The sequence below is a fragment of the Neopsephotus bourkii genome, unplaced genomic scaffold (genome assembly GCF_033783945.1).
Source record: "Neopsephotus bourkii isolate Nb327-2 ecotype Australia unplaced genomic scaffold, CSIRO-AGI_Nbou_v1 NB_1797, whole genome shotgun sequence".
Lineage (NCBI taxonomy): Eukaryota > Metazoa > Chordata > Aves > Psittaciformes > Psittacidae > Neopsephotus > Neopsephotus bourkii.
Window position 1 is genome coordinate 771551 of NW_026902270.1, and position 23677 is coordinate 795227.

Genomic DNA, 23677 nt, shown 5'->3' on the forward strand with positions numbered 1-23677 from the left:
GAGCCCTGCAAACACCCCAATACATTCTTATTGCAAACATTTAATAATAATAATAACCTAAAACAAAACCCCAAAATCCCCCCCCAAACCAGTAATACAAAGGAAAACAGAAGTTCTTTTTTGTCTCTGGAGCCCAGACAGTTAAGCTTAGATAAAGTTGCCTGAGACCTGTCACTGAATTTAATGTTAATTTGAAGCCAAAAGAACGGGTTCAACAGTCTTAGCATACATCTTAACAGGGACACACTTTCATGGAGATGAACTTATTCGTAAATGTAGTATACAATCCAGGATACAAGACTATAGAGTCTTTCGTGTTCATTCATGCCCTGCTGAAACAGAAAAGTGTTTGGATAAGCAGCCTGAGCTGGAAAATGTGTCAGAATAAAAATTCTAGCATCTTTGTACTGGGGTGCTTAGATGGAGGAGAGAGGGAAGCTGCAGCGCTAAACTGGCTCAGTTTAATGCTATCATCATTGATATGTTCAGTTTCCACGTTATCATCCATAACTAAAACCTTACTGAGCATCTAGGTTAGGCAAACTTGTTGATTAGCTCCTGGCACCGACCACCTGAGTGAAATGCACTGGCAAGCACAGCGAGAACAAACTCCTGTACGATCCTATGTCCCACTCCGAAATATCTTAATAACAGGACCCTACCTCACACTGCATTGAACGCAGTGTGAGAAGCATGAAATGGTTTACAAGGAAGTGCTAATCTCAGCCTCTCCTCAGCACTTCACAACCCTTGCAAATCAAGGCGCCTGGCTGCAGCTGCTACCTCTGACTTCCATGCTAGCAGAGCAGCTGGGAAAGACACCTCCTGCTCCAAGTTCTCTCCTAAAGCCCTGAGGAGAAAATCCCAAGTTTGAGCCTCTGAGGCATGGGTCCAACAGGCAATCTGTGAAAGCAGAACTGCTCAAAATGACTTTGTGGTGGAGTTCACAGGGCCTAACACCAACCTGCCTAACCTGGCACAGCCTGTCCTCCTTCAGCTGGGGTGTCTTGCTTCTCTATCTCCTCTAAGGCTGCAAGGGTGTTTGGGGATTTCTGTTTAACTGGAGGAAACCTCCACTAGGAGAACATGCAGCAAATAACAAAGGTGGCTTTTTTAGGTTTGTAGCTGTTATTGATGCAGCCTTTTGAAGCTCAAATCTCATCTCCTCCAAATACTGCCCCATGATTCAGCCATACCTAGAGTGTGCTGGCTGACAGAGGAGCCTCAAATAGTTTTACTGCCTCTCGGCACAGCACAGCCATTCCTGGCCCTAAGACAATGTGCCAGGCAGAAAAGGATGGATGCCAATCCCACTTGCCCAAGCTCTAGGAACTAATCAACACATTAAGGAATAAACATCACGCTACATCTGTCCAGCTGATTACATGGCACTTTCACCAAAACTTCCCATGGAAACTAAAACGGAGTTTAATACTGCCAAGTATTAAACTGAAATAGTTTTGCTTAACCGTATCTACTCACCTTGAAGGGATATTTCCATACTTATAGGCAGGCATATATAATACAAAGATGTATTTATGAATACGCACAGTATAAATTTCTAATTTTTAAATAATTTTATACACTAGTTTAATGTAAAGATTGGAAAAAGACTAATAATCTAAAACTGAACCTTTGCCATGTGCTTGGTCTTCCTAGAAGACACAATTTCCAATGCTTATTAAGCATAATTAATTCTTAACCCATGAGCATTCATTCACAGGATGGAATCACAGTAAGGCTGTTTATTTGGGACACTTTCAAAGCACCCACCTCCACCATTTTAAGATAGCAATGAATTTCACATAAGAAAACAAGCTTGGGTAAGAAGTAGACAGATTTTGCAGGGTAAGGAAGAGAAAGGAGGGGATCAAACTGCTCCATTAATAAATGCCTCTTTCATCCCTCAGGTGAAAACTCATGGACCCCATTTAAGAAAAGGTAGTGGTGGTGTAAAGAAGGCCAGAAAAAAAGGAAGAAAAGAGAGGAGCATGCAGGAAGCATCCTGGTAACCCTCTTTTTCAGAGGGACAGGAATATGATCATCTTGTGCTACTGCTACTGTGGTACAGAGTGAGCAGGCAGGGTAGGGGAATGAGCTGGTTGCATCCCTGCTGCCCTGGTATGCCCTGGCAAGGGCATCCCCACCTGCTGTCTTCCCCCCTCAGGCTGTCTCAGGCTTTCTGTCTTTGTCTATCAGACCAATTCAAGATTATTCACAATTGCAGCCCAAAGGAAAAGAAAAAAGAAAAATCAATTATACTTGAAATTGAAGCTTGGAAAAGGGGGATGCCAATAGAAAATGTTGTCCATATACTTACTATTATTCTTGTCCTAGTAAATCTTATATTCCAATATATGAGAGAAAAAACTAAGCCTTTACTTCAAAGTAAAGTCAGAAAAATTGGATTACATTAACCAATGGAAGAAGGTTTGGCTTTCTGAGGTGAATATCATAGCTTTGGTTTAGTCAGGTTGGAAATAAGAGGACTAGCATAGGAGGTCTTACAGAATCAATAATTTCCGCGTGGGAACCAGCTGTGAACAACAGTTTCATTTTCTCAATGTTTTCTTCCAGAAACTATGAAATATTCCTTTCCCTCACAAGGGGGAATGATGTGAAGAGGAAGCAGACGCAATAGGCCAGGAAGAAAAATAAAATCTCTCAGCACACAAAAAAGTGAGTAAATGAAGCCTTGAACGTTTCTACACACATGACATAAACTGGACTGCAAGGCTGTCTGGTTTTACATTTTAGGAAGGTCTCCTCAAGTGGATGCCCAATACTTGTTTGCCCTGAGAGTCCTGCAATAACTCCAAACTGCCATGTTAGTTTATAGCTGTATGTGGTCTGATTTCAATCTCTTTTACTTGAGTGTGAGCCATACTGACTTTACTGAAGTCACAGAATCATGGAATAGCTAGGACTGGATACAACCTTAAGACCTAGTTCCAACCCGCATGCCATGGAAAGTATTTCAGGACTGCAGTTGTCCTCATTACTGTATGAAAATGAATTTCCTTAAGCTAGAACCGATGATTTTGTCACAGAGATGGAGAATTGGGAAAGTTACTTCAGTGAAAGAAAAACAAATGCATGTAGCCTTCTATGGTAGTTACTACTTGAAGGAAATATAACTGCCTTTTCAACCGCAAAGTGAATTTTGCCTCTGACTAATGTGTTTGAGATGAAAACATGATCCTAATTACAGGTTAAATGATTCATTTAGATTTGAATTAATTTTAAATTAAAATAAAAAGCTGTTAGCAAATTAAAATTAAGGGCATTTTAGTATTCAGGTCCTGAAGCCCCCTATACATGGAGCAGTATCACCAGTTCCCAGCCATAAATACCAACTAATGACCTGAGTCCATGCTGCCTGAGCAGATGACTCCCCAGCACTGCTACACCAGGCCTGACAGGGACCACTTTCCTGCACAAGGTCAAAGCAGCTCAATGAGTCGCACTCCCCAGTCTTACAGGAGCTCTGCCTTTTGTGCTCTGAATAAAGGTGCTATGTTTCAAGGCAAGGCTCAAGCATCACAATGCACTGAGAGTAGATAATACACATCCACAACACTATAAACCTGTACAGCTCATGGGTAGCTGAGCATTTCCTCATAGTGTGTGCTAACAAGATGGGTGACAGCAACCCTGGGACAATCCTCCTGTCCCTGTGCCCTCCATAGAGGACACGGAAGAACACTCCCCCCCACAGGTGGTCTGTGTTAGAGGGGCTTTGGAAACTACTCCCACTGTCACCCCTGGAAATGGCATGTCACTGAGCAGCAGTGGAGGTCCCTGCACTGGACCTGAAGCTACAGGATGACCTTTGGCTGTGCAGGCGTGCTGGGAAGTGAATGCTACTGACTGGCTCACCTCAATGCCCAATTGCACCATTGCAATGCTCCCAGGTCCCTTTTAGAAACATTTACATCATTCTCTTTTCTCACTACACATATTATGGCCATGATCTGGAGACAACAGCATAGTGCCAGCAGCACTGTGTTTATCACCAGTAACAGAATTGCACATTCGCCCACCCATACATATACGTGCACATGCAAAATGAGATGCAGCACAACTGTCAGCTTGTGAAAATGGATGGCATAACAAGCAGCACAGATCAACCTTAGAAAACATTCAAAGCTGGTTTATTTTCTTTGGGCAAGTAATTTCCCTTCTTGCACTTGTTTATACCTTTGAGAAAAACAAAAAGGTGAAAATCATTATTAGCTTTAAATGAAGATTTCTAAACTGTCCATATCACACTTCAGTCACAAATTATATCCAGCCACACATGTTACTCTTGCTATATTAAAAATACCACTATAGAGGTACAGTATAGTTCCGGTTGAGATAAATGATGTGTATGAAGAAATGAAGTTAGAATTCTACCGAGTCATCCCACCTTTTGGTATCACAGCTTATTCATAACACTGAACATGTCTTGTTTTTAACTTCCTTCTTCACTATAGTTCAGCAGGAAACACCACTTTATAATGTATCCCTCAGAGCAGGGAAAACATCTTCAGTATCTCTCATTGTCTATTAGTATATGAAAAGCCACGCGACCTATGGCGTTACATATCTGCACATCCTCTCTGTCCTGGGCCTCTAGGTACCTTCTTGCATGCCCACCCAGCCCAAATAGGCTTCTAAAAATTACAGCATATCTTTGATTCTTATTTGCAATGAACTTAAGGCACATTTTCTGTCACCAGATCTGAATGAACAGTAAGACCACTTAAAGGAGTAGATCTCAAAGCTAAGTACTACTCCTTACAGTAGAAATAGAGGTACAGGGATGGATGTCACTGCTGCATTTTGACAACTCCTTGTACCTGCTAGGGAAGAGATAAAAGAGGATGTGGGAGGGGTAGATTTAATGCTTGTCAGCAGGTGGGGATCTCCACTAAAAGCTACTGCTGCACAGGCAGAGCACGCTTTCTCTTTGCTGGGCTGTGGCACTGGCGTGTACACTGTGCTCAGGGAAGGAAGGAAATAAGATTGAGAAAGACTTTAGTGAGGGCTGAGAGCTCTGGTGGGGATGGACTCCATTACCGCCAAGCAACGAATATCCCCAGAAGGAGTTAAGGACGTTGGCTTTCTCCCATTAGCCATAAGGTTCTGTTTGCTGGGGAAATAAAAACTTAACAATTATTCCTAGTGTTCTTTGTATTCTTACATTTTCTTCCCTATAGTCTTCAGCACACATACATAATACCTGAAACAATTACAAAACAAGCAGCGCTGTGACCAGCAGCAGGAGCAACCTAGCAGTTTCTGCTAAGCATTATATGCAAATCAATAAAATCTCATTGTTTTTTCTTTGCACAGGGCATATTTTTCCCTCTGAAAATGCAGTCATAAAACAAGAAGCTGCATTTTTAATACTAAAGTGAATTCCCACCACTCCTTCCGTTATTAGCTATGCAATAGTGCTGGAAAATGCAGCTGTTGATTACTGTAACTTATCTCTGAGGGGGAAAACTACTGCAGAAGGAAACATGCATTGTATACTTTCGCATCTGGAAAATACAGCAATTGCAGCCAAAGCTGCTGTCAGACTTGAAGAATTACTGCAGCTGCCCACTGCTAGAAGAAACCAACAATTAACAAAACCGATGCCATTCCTTTCCTATCTCTAGGCCTTCTCCAACAGTCAGGGGCAAATAATTGAGGGCTCAGGACAGGGTCTCTCTTCTCTCCACTCTTTCTAAGCCCTCCGGCCTTTTGCCAGCAGGATGGACAGCGTGGTATGCATGGGGCAAGGCTTCAGTGCAACTTGATACTGAAATGCCTCTAGAATAATACTCTTCATAACAAGCACTTTTCATTTGTTACACCTGAAAGCTGCTGCTATCACAAAACCCATATTCAGAAGTATTTAATCTTACTCATGAGTAAATTTCTGCTTTTTCCTCCCCACTCCATATTTTATAGTGATCTGTGACCTTAACATATTTTAATCAGATGCTTTTTAAATTGGCATTACTCCCAGGTCAAGTCATTCAGCAGAAACAATTCCTGTTCTTTGTTTAGTAACTATTACTGGCAGACATATTAATTATATGTACATAAGAGATAGCTTTATCCTGAGGGAATAACACTGCACCTTTCAGCTGCAGTCTGCAATACCTCCACGTTATGCCTTGCAGGCTTCTGTATCTCTCTTTATGAAGTGCATTACAGCTGTGATTGCTACCAGCAATATTGCTGAAAGTGCAGTGTCAAAGAAAGTAGGTCTAAACCACAGCATTACAGCAAAGATGTGCTCGCACCCGTGGGCACACAAATACCTTGTTTCAAAATGCATAAGGCATTGCAGCTTCTTCGCAGGCAGTTTTGAGGAAAAGAAATCTTTCACTAATAGGAAAGCATTGAGAACTACTGTCCTGTTTCAGAATTACAGCAAAATAAACGAATTTCTACCTTAATTCCACCCATACTTAGTGACTCACTGAAGTATTTGCACAGTGACTTTAATAAACCTATATTTATAAGCACTGTCTTCCATTTTCCCCAAGCAAGCTGTTTTCCTGAAGCAAAGCCTGGACACCTTGAGATACATTAAGCTATCATTTTGTCAAATAAAGAAATTCCATGTTCTCTTTTTTTTTTTTCTAAAACTTAATTTAATCCATGCAGAGATGAAAAATAACTTCCTAATTCAAGAATCACTGAAAAATAAATTCAACAAATACCAAGAAAAAAACCTACCAGCATCAACTTGAACAGGAAAGAAAAAAAGTTGTACAAACAAGGACGTTTTAAATGACCATTTGGCAAGGCTAAACAGTAAATAAAGAGGTATTTTCCCCTCTAAACTATAATTATGCTATGAATTCCTCAAAGGCAAACTAGATGTAGTATCCTGACAGCTTCAAACCATAACTGTTTTCTAACAATAGGTCAAGAACGCCACACAGGGATAGCCATGGTACTGCTTTGGTTCAGTTTTTCTTCAGCCTCGCCTCTCTATGTCGGAACTTCCAAAAGCAACAACCAGTTGATGTCCCCCTTGCCCTAAAGCAAACCAAACCAACCTGATAGACATGGCAGCCTCTGCTCCACAGGACGTGAGCTCTTGGGAAATGCTACCTCAACAGCTCAAGGGAAAAATCGAGTTAGTGCCTGGCAATCCTCCCAGGCTAGATTAAACCAGTAAGTGAAAAACAACTTTCATAACCTGCAGATGTCTATATAGTTTCCCTATGCCTGAACCAGGCCAGATCAACAGGTTAACAATACGAAAGGAAATACAAATAAAGAAGAACACATGAATTGTCGCACGTATTACATCTCACCCTAGCACTTACCCTGGTGTTAATTGTAGCACCATATGAAAGCGCAAGGGAAAGGACAATAGGGGATGACCATTTGCTATCCCTTCTTATTTCACCCTCATTCTTACAACCTAGATATTATCTCAAAAACCTGAAAACCCAAAGTTTGTTATATCTGCTAATTTATTTTTTAACAAAGATAAATTGTGATAATCCTCCATTGCATCACATGTAGAATGTCCAATTTTTTTTTGCTAATTATTAGTCCCCAGGAATCCTTCTACCATTCCTCTCCAGTCAGTAGGTAGTCAATGTGAAGGAAAAAAATACATCTTTCCTTCAGTTTACCTTCAGATTTGATAGCTTTATAACCAAATCAATGTATCCTTGTTTTTTATCATGAGACAGGAAGACCAGCTGCTCCTGATGTGTCCTCACTAAGCTTTCCTTACCTTACAAAGATCTTTTATGAATTTGGTTTGTCTTGTGATGAAGAAACACAAACTTTTCAATCAACTTTTATAGGAATATATCATATAGCTTTGATTATACTCATCTCTGCTTCTGCAGTGTCATTTATCAGGTGGAAAACGCTCTTATTCTTTTCATAACACATCTGATGAAACCGATCGGTTTATATATTGGATGACATTTTATCTGTTTTGGTTTTTATTTCCAGCAATCCGTTAGCCAGGCTTCTTTCTCTCAGTTGTCTGTGTCAATGCGCGCACATCCTAAGCCAAACAGTTAATCCAGACATACAAAAAGTCTATATTTTCTCTCCAGGAAGGAGGAAAGAGGATTTTGCATTTACTGAGGGTGAATGTTCTTTTGCACATTGCCACCCTTGTTAACACATAAAGGAAAGTGTTGCTGTCCCCATTTTGCAGGTGAAAGAAATTAATGCAGAACAGGCTCTAAATCCAATGCTCTTTCTTCCGGTGACACCTCCTAATCAAAATGCTGCCTGGTGGGTTTTGTGATGTTACGAAGAGCTCAGCCCAGCTCCCCAGTGGCATAGGTCCACTACTGCAATTAGCATGAATTAGTACTTTTGTGAGTAGTCTCAGCTGAGCTGTCAAATTAATTGGAAAAGAAATTTAACAAATGCCATTCCCCTTAGAGACACTCTTTTGGGTCAGGGTTGAGGCATATTGCTTGAGCAATGTGGGGGAAGCTCATGTTCCTTACGCCCTTGCTGAACCTGTTTTCTTGATAAAAAGAGAGGGATTTGCTTTCTGGAGCTGTTAAACTGGTACCTGTCACAAGCTGCCAATGACATGAAAAAAACAATTTTTGTGCTGCTTTTGTGCTGGATACAGCATCAATAACACAGGGATGTTACACAAAGTCAAGGCCTTCTCTACCTCTTACCTTGCCTTACCAGCAAGTGGCTGGGGGTGCACAAGTGGTTGGGAGGGGACACAGCTGGGACAGCTGGCCCCAACTGACCACCATAAAACATAACTATCACCATATAAAGCTGGGGGGCAAATAAGGAAGCAGGGGACAACATTTGGAGTGATGGTGTTTATCTTCCCAAGTCACCATTATTTGTGATGGAGCCCTGCTTTCCTGCAGATGGCTGAACACCCACCTGCCAATGGGAAGTGGGGAATTGATTCCTTCCTTGCTTTGCTCATGTGCATGGCTTTTGCTTTACCTGTTAAACTCTCTTGATCGCAATCCAGGAGTTTCCTCACTTTTACCCTTGAGATTCTCTGCCCCATCCCATTGGGAGTGAGGGGGGGAGTGAGCAAGCGGCTGGGGGGGGCTGAGCTGCCAGCTGGGGTTAAACCATGATAATTTTATAACACTGAAATATTACAGTTGCTGGTAATAAAAAAAGGAAAAATGGGTGAAAAAAAAATTGTCAGTTTTAAGCAGTCAGTTTAACAACAGATGAAAAGCTAAACTCACGTGCCTATGCATCATCCCATGAGGGCTACTTTTAGTTTTGCTGCCAACTGTTGACATATTGCTGCTTGAAGACACTGATGGGTGCTGTTGGAAAAAGGAAGCTCTTAAGACGAGAAATGGTGCTGCAATGGAAAGTGCTTGAACCAGAATGAAAAAAGTCTAATGGTTGAAGCCACTGTCATTACTTGCTGACACAAGTCTGGGATGTAATTTAGTGCATCAGAACATGGTCTTAATTTCCAGTGGTGTACAAGAAACAGCCATTGCTTTCCTAGTGATGCTATTGCACTTAACGTGTACATCTACAGAAGTGTTTTACTTCAGACCAGGAGAGCACTTTTAAAGCAAAATCCTAATTCTCTCCTCTTGCCATGATCTGGTTCACAATGTAAAATGCCTCCAGAGAACACAAAAAGGAGATAAAGTAAAATGTGCTGAGATAGTTATAGTATTGGCACAGGCGCCTTCATACCGACTGCCTCACGCTTCTAATCAGCTTGTATTTAGCCACATTACTTGCTGATGTAGACTTAACTCATGACTACCAGCCTTCGAATAGCTCAGTGCAGTCAGCACTGCTAAAATTGGTAGAAATTTCCATAAGAACAAAGGTTCAAACAGCCCCAGTAACGAAAAAAAAGGATGATTTTACTATGATAAAGCCGTTTAACATATAAACACAAATAAACAGACATAACTGCCTGTATTTTACCATGTGGAACAGGCACAAAAAGAGGCTTCAGAGATTGATAAACAAAGGCTTTAACCAGAAGACGAAAACATCACAGCTTCTTCATCGTCATAACAACCTCTCTTCCTCATGTGCCTTCTTATTTTTCCTGACTATATTTTCATCCTTCCAGTGGATAGCCTGAAAATTAAATAGTCACAGCCTCTGGGGACATCTGTGCACTGACAATCTTCTTCTCAGAGCTGCAAGGAAAAGCCCTAGGCTTTTGCAAAACTATCTAACCACTCAAGTGCAGTATTTATCCATTGTATGCTTGGGCTTTTGTCTGGACTTCCTTGGTATTTTGCCTTTTTAAAAGAGAAGTCTTAACTACTTAACATGCATTTTCAATGCATGTATTAAAAATGTCCAGCTTTTCAGGGTAAGCAATTATCCGCTAAACAAAAACCCAATTAAACGTAGATTAAAAAAGAACCACAGTTCAGCATTTTTAGTCATAGCCTGATACCTGTGTGAATTCAAAGGGGGTGGAATCTCAGCTGTTTAGAAAACAAAGAATCTGATGTATTGCCTTTTACAGGGTATTTGCTACAGAATTAAATCTCTTCTTGTAGTGGGGAAGGTTTACAAACAGTAACAGCAACAAGGACTCAATATTCTCCAAGAGCATTCACTTTGCATGCAGAATATTCATCAGAAGGGAGAGGAAACTAAGTCTCCAGTATTGAATCCTGTACGTATTTTCCCTTAACAAATGATACTGTGTGCAAGCACCAAAAGCATGAAACCACATGCTCAATTAACAGGGTTTAATTCCACTGAAGCTCAACACTAGCAGTAAGTTAGCACCCCTGCATTCCATGGGGTAGAGAACTGAAAAACAGCATTAAAATCTGTTTCATGATTCTGCACTGCTTTATACAAAAGGTTTTGCTGTACAGACATCATACCCACTTTCTGGCTGAAGGAAAAATATTGTAAACACAAAGAACTGATTTTTTTAACAGTTGGGATGGATGATGTTACAGGTCCTTTCCAACCCAAACAATTCCTGATTTTTCCCTTTCTTGCTTTAACAATTCAAAACCAGAAAACAAGGAGCCTGAAAGGACATTGCAAACCCCTCAAAAGTTGAAAGCATTTAGGCAAATCTACCATGAGATATGACATCCTGCTTCTATCAGTACCAACCGATGCAGAAGAAGGGTTGTGGTGGGGTTTTCTGTTACTAGGAATATTCCCACCTACTCCCACTAGAATCCTTTTGACTTGACTATGAGTTTTGAGACACACACACTGCAGTTGAGCTGAAGTAATTTTTCTGCTTCATCTTGGAAACAGGGAAGTCCAGTTGTGACTGGTTACCATGCTTAGCAAAACTCTCATCAGAGATCTAAAAGACCTCTTTTATTTCTTATGACCAATTCAGGTCATAAAACCTGATGGCACATTTGATAATGAAGTAAATGATGTCTCATATCCTATGATTCTATGATGTGGTAGGATATTGAACCAATATTGAATCTTACTGGGTCAGGGCAGTCCATTGCTGTCTCGATTATAAGTGCTATACCATCATGGTGACGTATATAAAACACAGGAAATTGTTGCACATTAATAGAATAGTAATTTAATCAGCCCTCTGAAGAATATCCAACATATTCAAGCAAAGACATATTTCGATCTAGTTGTAACTGTAATGAAAGACCTATAATTTATAATTCAATAAAGCCTTTTAAATCTTATATTGTGTGTAAAACTTAAAGCAAGTTACAGCAATAAAGCATAGAGCAAAACTCAAGACAATAAAAAAAGTTTTCTTCTCTCTTGGCTGAGTCCCATATTCAGCCTTTCTATGTATTTATTTTAAAGGGCAAAAAACATTTGGAAGAAAGCATTCTGCACACTCTAAACTTAACAGCCAAAGAAAATAGCACAAAACACAAAATAGCACATAAAAATGAACAATATCAGTTTTGTTGTGCTCAAGAAACGGGGCACAAAATACTTGCTTGTTTTGTTCCTAACTGAAAAGTTAAACAAATCAGTTCACGTAACTGAAGAACATTGCTCTCAGATTGCTTTGGGAAAGCTATAAGAAAAGCATACCAAAGTCCTCTATTCTTTTTGTCTTCTATCATCCTGTCATACACTAAGAAACAATTTCCCTGACCCGATTGGCATAAATTTCCTTGCAAAGCACGGGCCTTACAGAGCTTCAAGTAAAAGAAGGCACAGCTTGCAAAGGCACAAAGGATTATCCTGTTGCACATAAGCAGAGTAAATTTCCCTAATAGAAACAATAAAGTAAGAAAAGTTTGTTCTTGAAATAAAGTTATAATAGAAATAGTTTCCCTCTTATTAATATGACTTTGATTGGGACAATTGGTTTCCAGCATACACATGCTCCTTTTTGTCACTAAATACTACATCTTGAAAGACTGCCAACTGAACACACAACAGTAGACATCATTGGGCATCTGACAAGAAACTCCTCTTCCAGACCCCAATTCTTAAATCAGAACCATACTGAGATAGACAAAATAAAGGTAATACCATCGCCTTGCTTTGCAGAAAAGCTCCTGAAGTCACCACACAAAAATGACCTTAAAATTATCTTTTTCTTGCAACAAACGAGATTAAAAAACCAAGAGAAAAATGAGATACTAAGAATCCGTGCTCTCCTCCCAAGCTGACAGAGGAGAATGGGAAACAGGTTCCTCCCTGCCTCACAAGTGGTTAGATGTCTCACATCCATTACTAACCACGTGCATTTCTCAGAACCTAGGACTGATAGATCAAACCCTACACCTGAAGTAAAAGCTTTTTAGATTAGTTAGATCATATACAAATCTCCTGGCCACAGCTGGAGCTCCCAGCCTCATGATGGGATGCTGTGCACGCTGCAGGTGGAAGCCAGCTCCTGAGGCAAGCTGCTGCTTTGGTGTAGCTCGTCCAGATCCTGCACAAGGACTGAGCTTGGGACAACATTTGACTACAAGGGGGGTTACTTAAACAGTAAGACGTGGTTCAGCAGATCACAAATTATCTCTTCACCACCAAAACCATGGAATAAGTGCACATGTCAGTTTAAGCATCCCATATGCAGTTTTTCTCCTGTATAAGTGGCTCTGTTCTTCAGACAGCTGAATCCAGTTAGTTAAAGTACAATAGAAACCTCTTTACAATAAATGTAGAAACATCCATAAACATGCTCTGTGGCCAACATAAACCTCAGTGCCCATGTAAGTCAGTAAAGCTTTTACATTTGTTTTCTTGCTCCTCTCCCTGCTGCCTACACTGTATGTCGGATTAGAAGAACACAAGCGATTACAATAGACAAGTACAACTGTATTGTGAAGGTATTGTCAAAATACATTAGAGAAATGCCATATTATGGCATAACAAATCCAAAATGATCTTCCACTAACATGAATGTCTCTAATAGTGTGGTCTGCTCTACTAACATCATGAAGTAATACAGAGACAGCTTTCCACAGTTATAAACTTGGCACAGCAGATCCAACGTTGAACCACAGCAGCCTATGAAGCACTCACATCCCCACCTGGCACTGAGAAAACAGCACATACAGCCCTTTGTTTTAGCTTGTTCCCACCTTATAAATTCTGCAGTGAATCTCCTTTGAACTGCCTCCAGTACTGACAAAATACCCTTGTCTGAACAATGCATGGCCAACAACGTAAGGGCAGGCAGCTTACTCCAGTGCCACCACAGTTTTCTTCATTGCTCTGTGCCACTTGGGGGATTATGAGCATCCGTGTTCAGGTCCAGCTACAAACAGGGACACTGGTTTTACTGACTGGGAAGCCAGTCACTTTCAGGTACAACTATAGTTCACTTTCTAACCTCTCCCTAACAAGGAAAACTTTACTTCTACATTAGGACTCACTATTAAGGAATGTTTTGCTCTTCTCCCACTTCTTTCGGTTACAGTGAACACTGGGTTAAATATCTGTACAGCAAATACTTGACAGGCTAGCAGCAAGTAGACTTGTTACTCTTGATGAATAATGTAACTTAAGAGCTGTAATACTTACAACTGCTTTAATAGCTGCCAACAGTCCCAGTTTGGAAAAGAGTGATGCAGTGCTTGTAAATTTGCCTTGAATTGTATTCATCCCCTTCTGCTACCCTGCAAGCAGTTGGAAATGTTACTGCCCGGCCTGCTCAGTGGCACCCTCCTTATGCTTTATGACTCCTACCCTCAACTCTTCAGAAGTTACTTGGAGAAAGATACTACAATGATCAATTCAGGTATGAGACTCACCCAGTTTAATAAGTGGCCCCTTCCAAAGCAGAAGCAAAGATTATACCTAATGCATCATTGTGGGGAAGAAGGAATAGCACTTCCAGAGCTGGCTCTTCTAATTAACAGAAGGACATGTGGAGCACTTTCTGCATACCCTATAGTTCTTTAAATCTGCAGGGATGGAGGGGAAAGGGGGAGAAATAATCATTATCTAAAATTCACCAAAAGAGACATCCAGCTGCCTAGTGGCCAGGGGCGGAAATCCTAGACTTCAGGCTTGTGGGATGATTTGTACCTATAAGTCTTTGCACATCCCCACTTCTGACAGCTCTGAAATGAAAGCCAGTTTTGCAGACACATGACTACTTAGAGGAACTGCTGTTACCAATTCTTTCTACCCTCTTATATCAGTTGCTAATATCACATTCAAAATCCTGCTTTGCATTTAATACTGAAAATCCCTCTCTTCTCCATCTTTTACAGCACAACAAAAACTCAGAAAAGGAGTTAGAGCTCATCTGGTAGCAAAAGAAAGTGTTCTATGAAAAGCATCTTTCTTCTAAAACTCCTGGGTTACAACATGCTTACCTCACAAGGTTAAGGCAAATGATTCCAGCCTGTGCAATAGCATTAGAGACTTCCAAAGTGGTGAGGGAAGGAAAATGAAACTCTCAGGCATCAGGAATGCTTATCCATGGCAGTTTCGCTGTGTATGGCTATTGTTCAACTATTCTAAGAAAGCCGGAACAGTTGCTATTACCAAGCAAAATCAGCCCATTTCCACCTTGCATCTGAAACATGTAGGAAAGGATACAGTGGAACCACTTGACTGCTTCAGGTTTTCTAACGTAGGGAACTTGCTCAGAGAAAAGGTTTAAAAAAAGCAACCTGTGGCCCTTTCTAGGGGCCACATCTTTATGAGGAGGTAATTTCTGTCCCAGGAAAGCATTGTACAACCAAACCAATTTCAAAATGAAGCCTGCAAGCAAACGTCAAGTTGAGTTTTCTACTGGACCATAAACAGAGAAGGAAATATTTAAGGACATAAAGAAAACAATCATAAAACAATAGGAGGAAAGACTGAAGTATTTTTAATAAGCATTTACCCATCTAATTTCCATTCTTATCAAATAAGCTTACTATCTCAACACTTATTCGTGCTAAAATAGCACAATGCAAGTAAAAAGTAGAACCTGTGTGCAATATCTAAATAGCATCCATCAGTAGTATTCATCCTAATACACAGGAAAAAGCATGATATTTTCTTAGCCAAATCTTCTATGAATTCCAGATTGCTAAAATAACCCAGCTTTATAAGAGCTCTTGAAACAGTTCCAACTTAAGCAAGAGAAGAGCTGGCCTGGGTGAGCAGTTAGGAATCCATGTGATTATTCAGTCTTCATGTCCGCTAAATTTAACATTGGCTCTTTGGGGATGGACTCCCAGAGATAAGACAGAAGAAAGTCAGTTAGGCACTGCCAAGTTCAGTGGTGAGAAACTTGGAGCGACAACTTGGTTATCTAATTGTTAGCAGCAGGCAGCAGCAGCTCTAAGTAGTAAATTAATGTGTTCAGGGGTTATGCAAAACAAGAATAATTTATAAGAAATTAATATCAGGAGCACTTTTAATCATCCACGATAGGAAAATCCGGAATTCCCATTAAAATAAAGTGGGACTGCATTTGCTTCTACCTAGCCTGATTTTGACTCTACGAATGTTGAGCAGAGAAAACAGATTAGCAGGGGATGGCTTTGTCTATAGACTTTAGCTCTCTATATACTCGAGACTGGGAAAATGAGTATACAGAATAACAGAAAAGATATTAAAAAGTTATACAGGCCAGCCTTTTGCCCATTGATGGAAAACAGGGTCCATCTCTGAGTCCAAGCGAACCCAAATGACTGATCAGCTACTGAAGCAGCGATTTAGTTCAGAGGTAGATAAAGAGATCAGAAAACAAAAGGAAGAAGTGTGTGTGAGGGTAAACACCACCCTCCCCTCTGGAAAACATAAAAGGTTGTTTCTAGGGGTGATACCAGTTAAAGGGAACATGATCAGATTATAAACGATAAATAACTACTCAGCATGGGAAAACCAGGTAAGGTTGATCTTGCTTCTGGTGAGATACTGAAAGTCCTCTCAAGATCCCTGCCTGCCCATGCTGATGGCCCTGGGGTAAGGTCCTTCCTTACTCTTTCCCACCTCAAGACAAGGACAAGAACTTCTTAGATAAGCCTTTAAAACACGTGAGAAAGAAATACTTCTGAATGCATATTGTGAGTACGTAGTCACGAGTGAAAAAACAGACTACAAAAAGGAAGCACCTAGGACTGATGAGTATCAGAAAGAGGACACTGGACTAGAAAACCACTTGTCTCCATCCATTCTGCATGGTAGTCCCTAGATTTCATAGGATGATGCCAGTAAAACGGGCTAAGGTATGTTCTTCTCTTTCAGCAATTGCTATAGATACTTCTATATATCAATATTTTTCTTAGCTATACCTTCATACTCAAATATGAAGCTTTGCATTTTTATAGCCAGCAATAAAAAATCAAGACCGCTGCTCCTCTGCAGCAGCTGAAATATATTCATAATGGATACATAAGAAGAAGTACTTGTAAAAAACCAAAACCCAACCAACCAAAAAACCAACCACCCAACACTTTTGTGTGTGTGTCTTTGTTGGTTTTGAGTTATATTTAGAGGTAGGCAACAGGGTTCAAACATAACCGACTAGAGGTTATCACAAGCAATAAATAAGGATACATGACTCACAAGAGGTTATCATGAGCAGCAGTAACTGCATTTGTGTATGTTCTTCACCTGGTGTAAATATAAGACTGTAAAATGCACTCATAAAGCTTCCTTTGTTCTTTACCATAAGCAGATCCTCGCCCTTCTTCCACACCGCCACTTATTTGGCTGCAGTAACTTGCATGCACATCTAAGCTCTAAGAGAAAAACTGTGAACTACGTTAAACCATTGCAAGAGGTTTCAGCTGATCCAAAGTAATTCAACCATGTATCTGTGCTGTGTGTGCGAGCATTTAATACAGTTTTATTTGGTTTCCTAAGGCTAATCACATTTCAGGTAACTGCTAGAGAAAGATGGACCACCTAAATGCATGGATTAACCTGGTTTAGTTCCATGACTGTAAATCTCTCTGCACAGCTTTTGCTTAACAGTCATTTATATCAGCTTATCTTAAATAGGCTCTTAATCAATTTCAGTTAAGAGAAAATTAGCCTGAAATTAAGCCAGGATCTATACAAGAGTAGCACTAGCTTAGGTAAATCAATTTCAAGCAACCTCACCTACAGCTACAGAGCTTACTGATGTGCTAAACGAAGGTATAAGAACTAATATCAAGTCAGAGTTTCTTATATCAGAATAATGTCCACACATGTGTGTTTGCAATTACCTAATTAAGCTGTCCTCACTAATCAGGACATCAGCATATCTAGCGGAAAATCTGGATGGGAGCCAACAGGATTTCTTCATAAACAGGTCAAAAATCCATGCTAAAGTACTACTGCAAAATTACCTATTCTGGCACTTCTAAGATTCCTGTGGGAGAATCCCAGCTCACACTGGGAAGTGGCCAAACCCATACAAATTATACAGTAGCTGTTTAATTATTTATTTCCCTAATTTTTGGGCAGAACTGCTCAGTCCCATCTTGTCCTATTTGTCCATTCTCATTGCCTTTCCATAATAGTAATCCAGGGCTTCTCTATTTTTTTTCCCACTTTGCTTTCTTTACTTGCTGAGCATTCTCTGCACCTTCTTCCTCAGCTCAGAGCCACACATTATAGCTCCTGTGACAGCACTCACACATTTGGTCTGTCCTAGCTGGTCACCCTAGTGCACAAAATAAACTACATCAAAACATCACAGTTATGTTCTCATTCTCTTTTACCTGTGCAATTAGAGTACAAGAATGGCTTTCTGTGATTTCCTAAAGGCTTATAGATACAGCAGAATATTTCCCTCATTTTCCAAAGAATGATTTTTAATTTTCCTTAGACGTGATGGATAGAAAGGATTTATAGGACAACTGGGAAATCAGTCTTTCATCTTCACAGTTGCCTCTAAAGTGCAGGTCACCCATCCAGCATTCTTATTTTGAAGCCGGTTTACTTTGTGCTTTATTTCCTTTAATATGAAGTTTGGTGACTGCAGCTGTTTCTAGGGTAATGTCCAATTTGGGCAATGATTGATTTTTGTTAGCTTGATCTATAATTATTCAAATGGCTCTTGTTATTTTATATTTGCCTAGAAAAATTGCTATATATTTGTAGGTATACACATATGTTCTACGTAGATGTTCTGCATATATTTATGCATATATATGGGTAAAAATGTAAGCAGTAATAAATAAATGCAGTGCTATTAGTTGTGGGAATTTATTAGGTAGAATAAAGTATATATTCCATTATTTACTGCTTCATATTCCCAAACATACAATATTAGAAACTTAACTATTTTTGAGTTAGTATGTTGATTTCCTTTAGCTGTCTTCTGTTTAATTAAGCTAAACATAGTTGCTTGAATATCTGAGATAAAGTGTTGCCAGACATTACTAAGAACAACCTGTGCTACTGTGAAGAAATTCAGGTTCTCTTCCACATAAAGCTGAGTCAAGCAGATATACCAAACCTGTTTCTGTTTCAGAATAATCCTTTGTTGAAATTCAAGATTTCTATTATCATACACTCATAGAAATGGCCTGCTGAGTTCCAGCCTATTCTATCTCTTTAGAAATTTTCATTCACTATACAACTCCAAGACCTACAACTCCTCTTCCTACAGCTCCTGAGGCTGCAGGTTGTTGGTTCACATGACTGGAGCCAGGCACAAGCAATGCGAAGTCCCTTTGTTATCCCACCCACTAATTTTCTGCCGCTGAGATTAAGCCCTAGCACAGAAGAAAGGTAGTTACAGCATTCTCTGCTTTATTTTACTGATGAACTTTGGTATTCATAATGAATGAGAGAAGAAAAAGAAAAAAAGAGAGCTAGAAAGAGAAAGATGATCAGTTATAATAGGCTGATGAAGTTTTATTCGAGTAGAAACGATTTGATGTATGTGAGCCATCGAATAAAAGAGAAGAACCTTTGGAAGAGCACTGCCAAAACAAGTGCAAGAACCTACATGGAAAAAACTTCCAGAGATAAAGGGGTAAGCTGGCAGAACAAGCACATGTATTGACTAATGTGAAAATAAATACAACCACATTCAGAGACATCCTGGAATGTCATCAAGGCAGAGTATCTGAATTCTCCAAAGACTACTATGCAGCTCCAAAGATATTACCCATCCCCATAAAATGTCCTGGGCTAATGCTATTGCAGATGCGGCAAATGCAGTTGACAAAACTAGATAAATGGATTTAAAACTTCATTCAGTCCATATGGAGCATTTCAGAGAAATCAAGATTGCACAGAAAAGACAAACTAACCAAAACCAGACATAACTAAACTAGGGCCATAAATAGCTGTGCAATGGGATACTTCCTCAGAATAAAAGCCAAATCAAGGCTGGTATGTAGAATGATGTGTTGCTCCAAGATTGTACTTTTGAACTTCATGCAATAGCATGAGTGAAGCTACCACTGGAGCATCTTACATTCTCATTGGAACTTCAAAAAAATACTATTGTACTAGTGAGAGAACAGTGAAATTCCTGCTTTGGAGCTGAAGAAAGAATAGCATTCCAAAGGACATGCCATCTTTCATCCAATACGCTGGGAGAATTTGGTTCACCTACCAGGTACCTGGTGGTGAATTGCATGTATACGGTGCTTACACTACAGATGCCCACCAACAGCCCATAAAAACATCCAGGATGCCAGGAAACAGAATGCTCTATTTGTTTCAAAAGCCTGATTTTTTGTAGAAGTGGTTTCAACAACCAATCAGAGGAAAAGAAAAAACTGCCAAAATTTAACATTATTTGTAAAAGCCTAGGAAATATTCATAAAAAGTGAGGCAAGTGCAAGAGAAAAATGCCTGGAGTCAAGAAACTAAAGCTAACATCTTAAAAGATGAAAAAGAAACTACTAAAAGCAAATAGTGTAATCATTTGGCAAAGGAGATTCTGAGACCACCTTTTCAAATAGAGGTTTCAAGGTTGGATGTGACAAAGAACTGCTGTGGAAAACTAGCAATGCTATCACGTAATAACCCACAGGTGAGTACAAAATGGCTTCAGAAGCTCTTTTGCAGCCTTAATATCTTTGACTCTTACTTTCAACCTTTGCAAACAAAGCAGCAAAATGACCTTGCTCCCTGTCAGCCATTAGACAAGCAAGTGTGAGTGCCAAACACTGAAACTTGGTTACGACTCACATCTTGAGAACACGTGTTCCGGGACCTTGAGGTCTCCTTCTGCAAAGAGCAATTTAAACGACTTGAACAGCTTTGCTCTCACCAGCTAAAACTCAAGTGTCTTGGCAAAGTGACTGAGAAATGTTGTTGTTGCACTTCCCTACTCTAATCCTGGCATAAGCTACTATTGTTAATCCTTTGCTTTCCTAAGAGCTAAATTCATAATCATTTCAAATACTCATGGCAGATGCTGAACTTGTGCTATTCATGCATGCACAGAGAGATGAGGGGCCCTCCTTTTGCTCAAGTGATGCAAATGCATTGAAAATTAGTCTCTTTCAATTATGCCCTTTAATTCTAATATTCTTACAAGATACTTTAGACTCTTGACAAAATAACCAAAAAAACCCCTCAAAACCAAAACATCACCAACCCCCCACAATGGCAACAAAAACTGAACAAAAGGATTTAATTGTAAAAATAAGAAAGATTTTAAAGGTAGATTGCTGTCTGAACAAAGCATTATCTACAGGCCACTATTCATCTCTTCAGAGGACAGCAAGATCCTTCAAAGTCTTAATTACCAATATTAAATTAGACTGAAACAAGAGCAAAAATAAAGTTACAGGAACAAACCAAATACATACTGTGATAGACCCACGTGAATTACACCAGAAATATCTGGGTTATCTGGCTGTGGAAAGTCTGAAGAAACTATCTCCCTTTCACTGATTAGTTAGTGCATGTGTGTTTGGCAATCCTAAAAAAGATATAGAGGTAGCAGCACAAGCAGCCCTATATCTTTCATTTAGGGTCACATCACAAATAATTCACACTGCTCAAATTCAATTTCCTTGTTTTAAATAACCATTCACAATAATGACAGAGAAAAATAATTTCCTTTTTGATGTGGTAATTCCTTTTCACATTGCTACTGTACTTCAGGAAGAGGCTGCTATACTGCAACTACTAAAATAGGACGACTTTTGAATCAGCAGCACACAAGCAGGTGGGATGCAATTCACACAAACAGGAGAAGAAAAGCAGCAGCAGAAAGCAAGCAGGAGATAAAATCTCAACCATACCCAAAGGACAGTCTTCAGCAAAAGAAGAAACGCTATTCGAAAGCAGAAGATACAATTCACATTTTCAAACTCAAGCATTCAATAAAGCCATTATCCACTGCCCCATGACAGCTTAGAGCTTATTTTCTCAGAAATTATGCAGTGCCTTGTTTGTGGTACTAAAAAAATAAGGAATTTTTCCATGAAAACAGAGAAATCTTACCTTTTAGACATGGGGAAAAGAACCTCTTATTGTACTTACACTGAAGTTATACTAAACATTCAGAAACACAGAATCTGGTAGCTTACTTTCTGCCTCTATAAAGAGAAAGTCAGGCAAACATTCTACCATGGGAAGATTATTTGATATTTATGAAGAGTACAGCAGGGACCTGCTGGCAATTCACATAAACAATCATTTTGACACTTTAACACTCTATATTAATGTCTGTCTTCAATTAGGTGGTTTTCTCCTGCTAGTAAGTAGCATCCTCTTGAGACTGCTGTTTCGCTGTCTGCATGGCCTTTGGACTGATGAAACCACTATTTGATGAATATCTGGACAAAAATACTCTTTAGACATTTCTGGTTTCCCATGTCACCTTTCCAAAGGTGACATTCCCTTTTCCTCGGGAATGCTCAGCACACCATTCTGGTTTACCCTCACATGCTGAGCATTAGTTTAGTCAAAGGCTTCACAAATATAGTGCTTTGACTTTCAAAAAGCTGTGGCAACTGAATGCTTAAATGAAACATGCAGAACGTTTTGATGGGAGTCACTAACCTGCATGGTACGGTAACAAGTTGCTGCTTTTTACCACACAGCCTATGCAAAACCACAGCGTAGATGATCAGCAACATAGAAATGTAGTTCACCTCACCATGTGTCATTCAACCATTTAACCATTCAATTTAAAATATTAATCATATGAGAAAACACCAAAGAAAGCATCTTACAAAAAAAAAAGCATCTTACAAAAAAAGAAAAGCATCTTACAAAGCTGCTGTTAAATACTCAGAACAGGAGGACTGCAAGACTTGTCCTTTCCGAATAGGCTTAGCTGGATCTTGTGTACAATTTAGGGTTCGATTATCCCTTTCTATACAATAGCCCAAAACAGCACCTAGAACAGAAAAAGTGCTGTATTCAAATGGTCACAAGCACGTACCTACAGGCTTAGATAGCTGTAATGAAGAGGGCCAGTTAAAAACTGGAGAGTTACTGCCTTCTCAGTTCCCAGCTCAACATACAGTGGAAAAATGTCTCATGCTAAAGCTCTTGCTTTTTTAAGAGGCAGAAATTCCAGCCTTAGGCTTTCTCCTTAATTGCATCAGATGGTACAAAAAATGTAAGGGCTGAAATTACATGTGGATGTAGCTCTTTTTATGGGCTTTCTTTTGGCAAATAACACTGCTTTGAGTGCTGACCGGTGCTATAGGATAACCAGAGTAATTAAAATAGAAGGGGGAAAAAAAGGGAGGAAATTTCACAAGGCTTTCCTTCATATACCTCATTAACTCAAGCACTGGCAGGTGCCAGTATTAATTCTTCAGTTCCTTCTCTTTTATTTAGTTTCAGAAATAGGCCTGACTAAACAAAGTTGAAAAGAAGCGATGGTGCAGGCTGCAAAGGCTTTATAATTACACTAGAGGGAAACAGATGAGAAAATGCTGACTACATATTACAGCATCTGAGATCATACTACACTAAAAAGCTGTCCAGCCTTCCAGCCTACTGTGTACAATAATGAGAGAAAGCTAGCAAAGTTTGTAACAGAAGCGTTAACTACTGAGAGAGAAGAGCACTGATTTATTTCAGCGTACCTCAACTAAAAATGCTCATCAGAGGTTAACAGAGCAGAGGAACCTCTAGGGACAGCAAGCCTCTGCATCCACCCAGAGACCAAAATGATAGAAAAAATAAAATAAACCTAAAAATCAATCAAATCGGATGCCTGTGGCTCAGCTGGGATGTCAGCACATTTGTTAAGATTTCCCTGCCAGCCATCTCCAATTTATCTCCACTGACTGGGCACTGAAACGGCGATAGGGCAGATTGTAAACCTGCTCAAAAATACATCACACCTCTCGCAAAACAACAAGAAGTT

The 23677-nt window shown here is 39.7% G+C and overlaps 1 protein-coding gene across 1 annotated transcript in view; it reads right to left on the minus strand.

Moving 5' to 3' along the window:
- The window catches only part of EPHA3 (EPH receptor A3), a 219133-nt gene that overhangs the window by 73507 nt on the left and 121949 nt on the right, over positions 1-23677 (minus strand). The window lies entirely within an intron of this gene.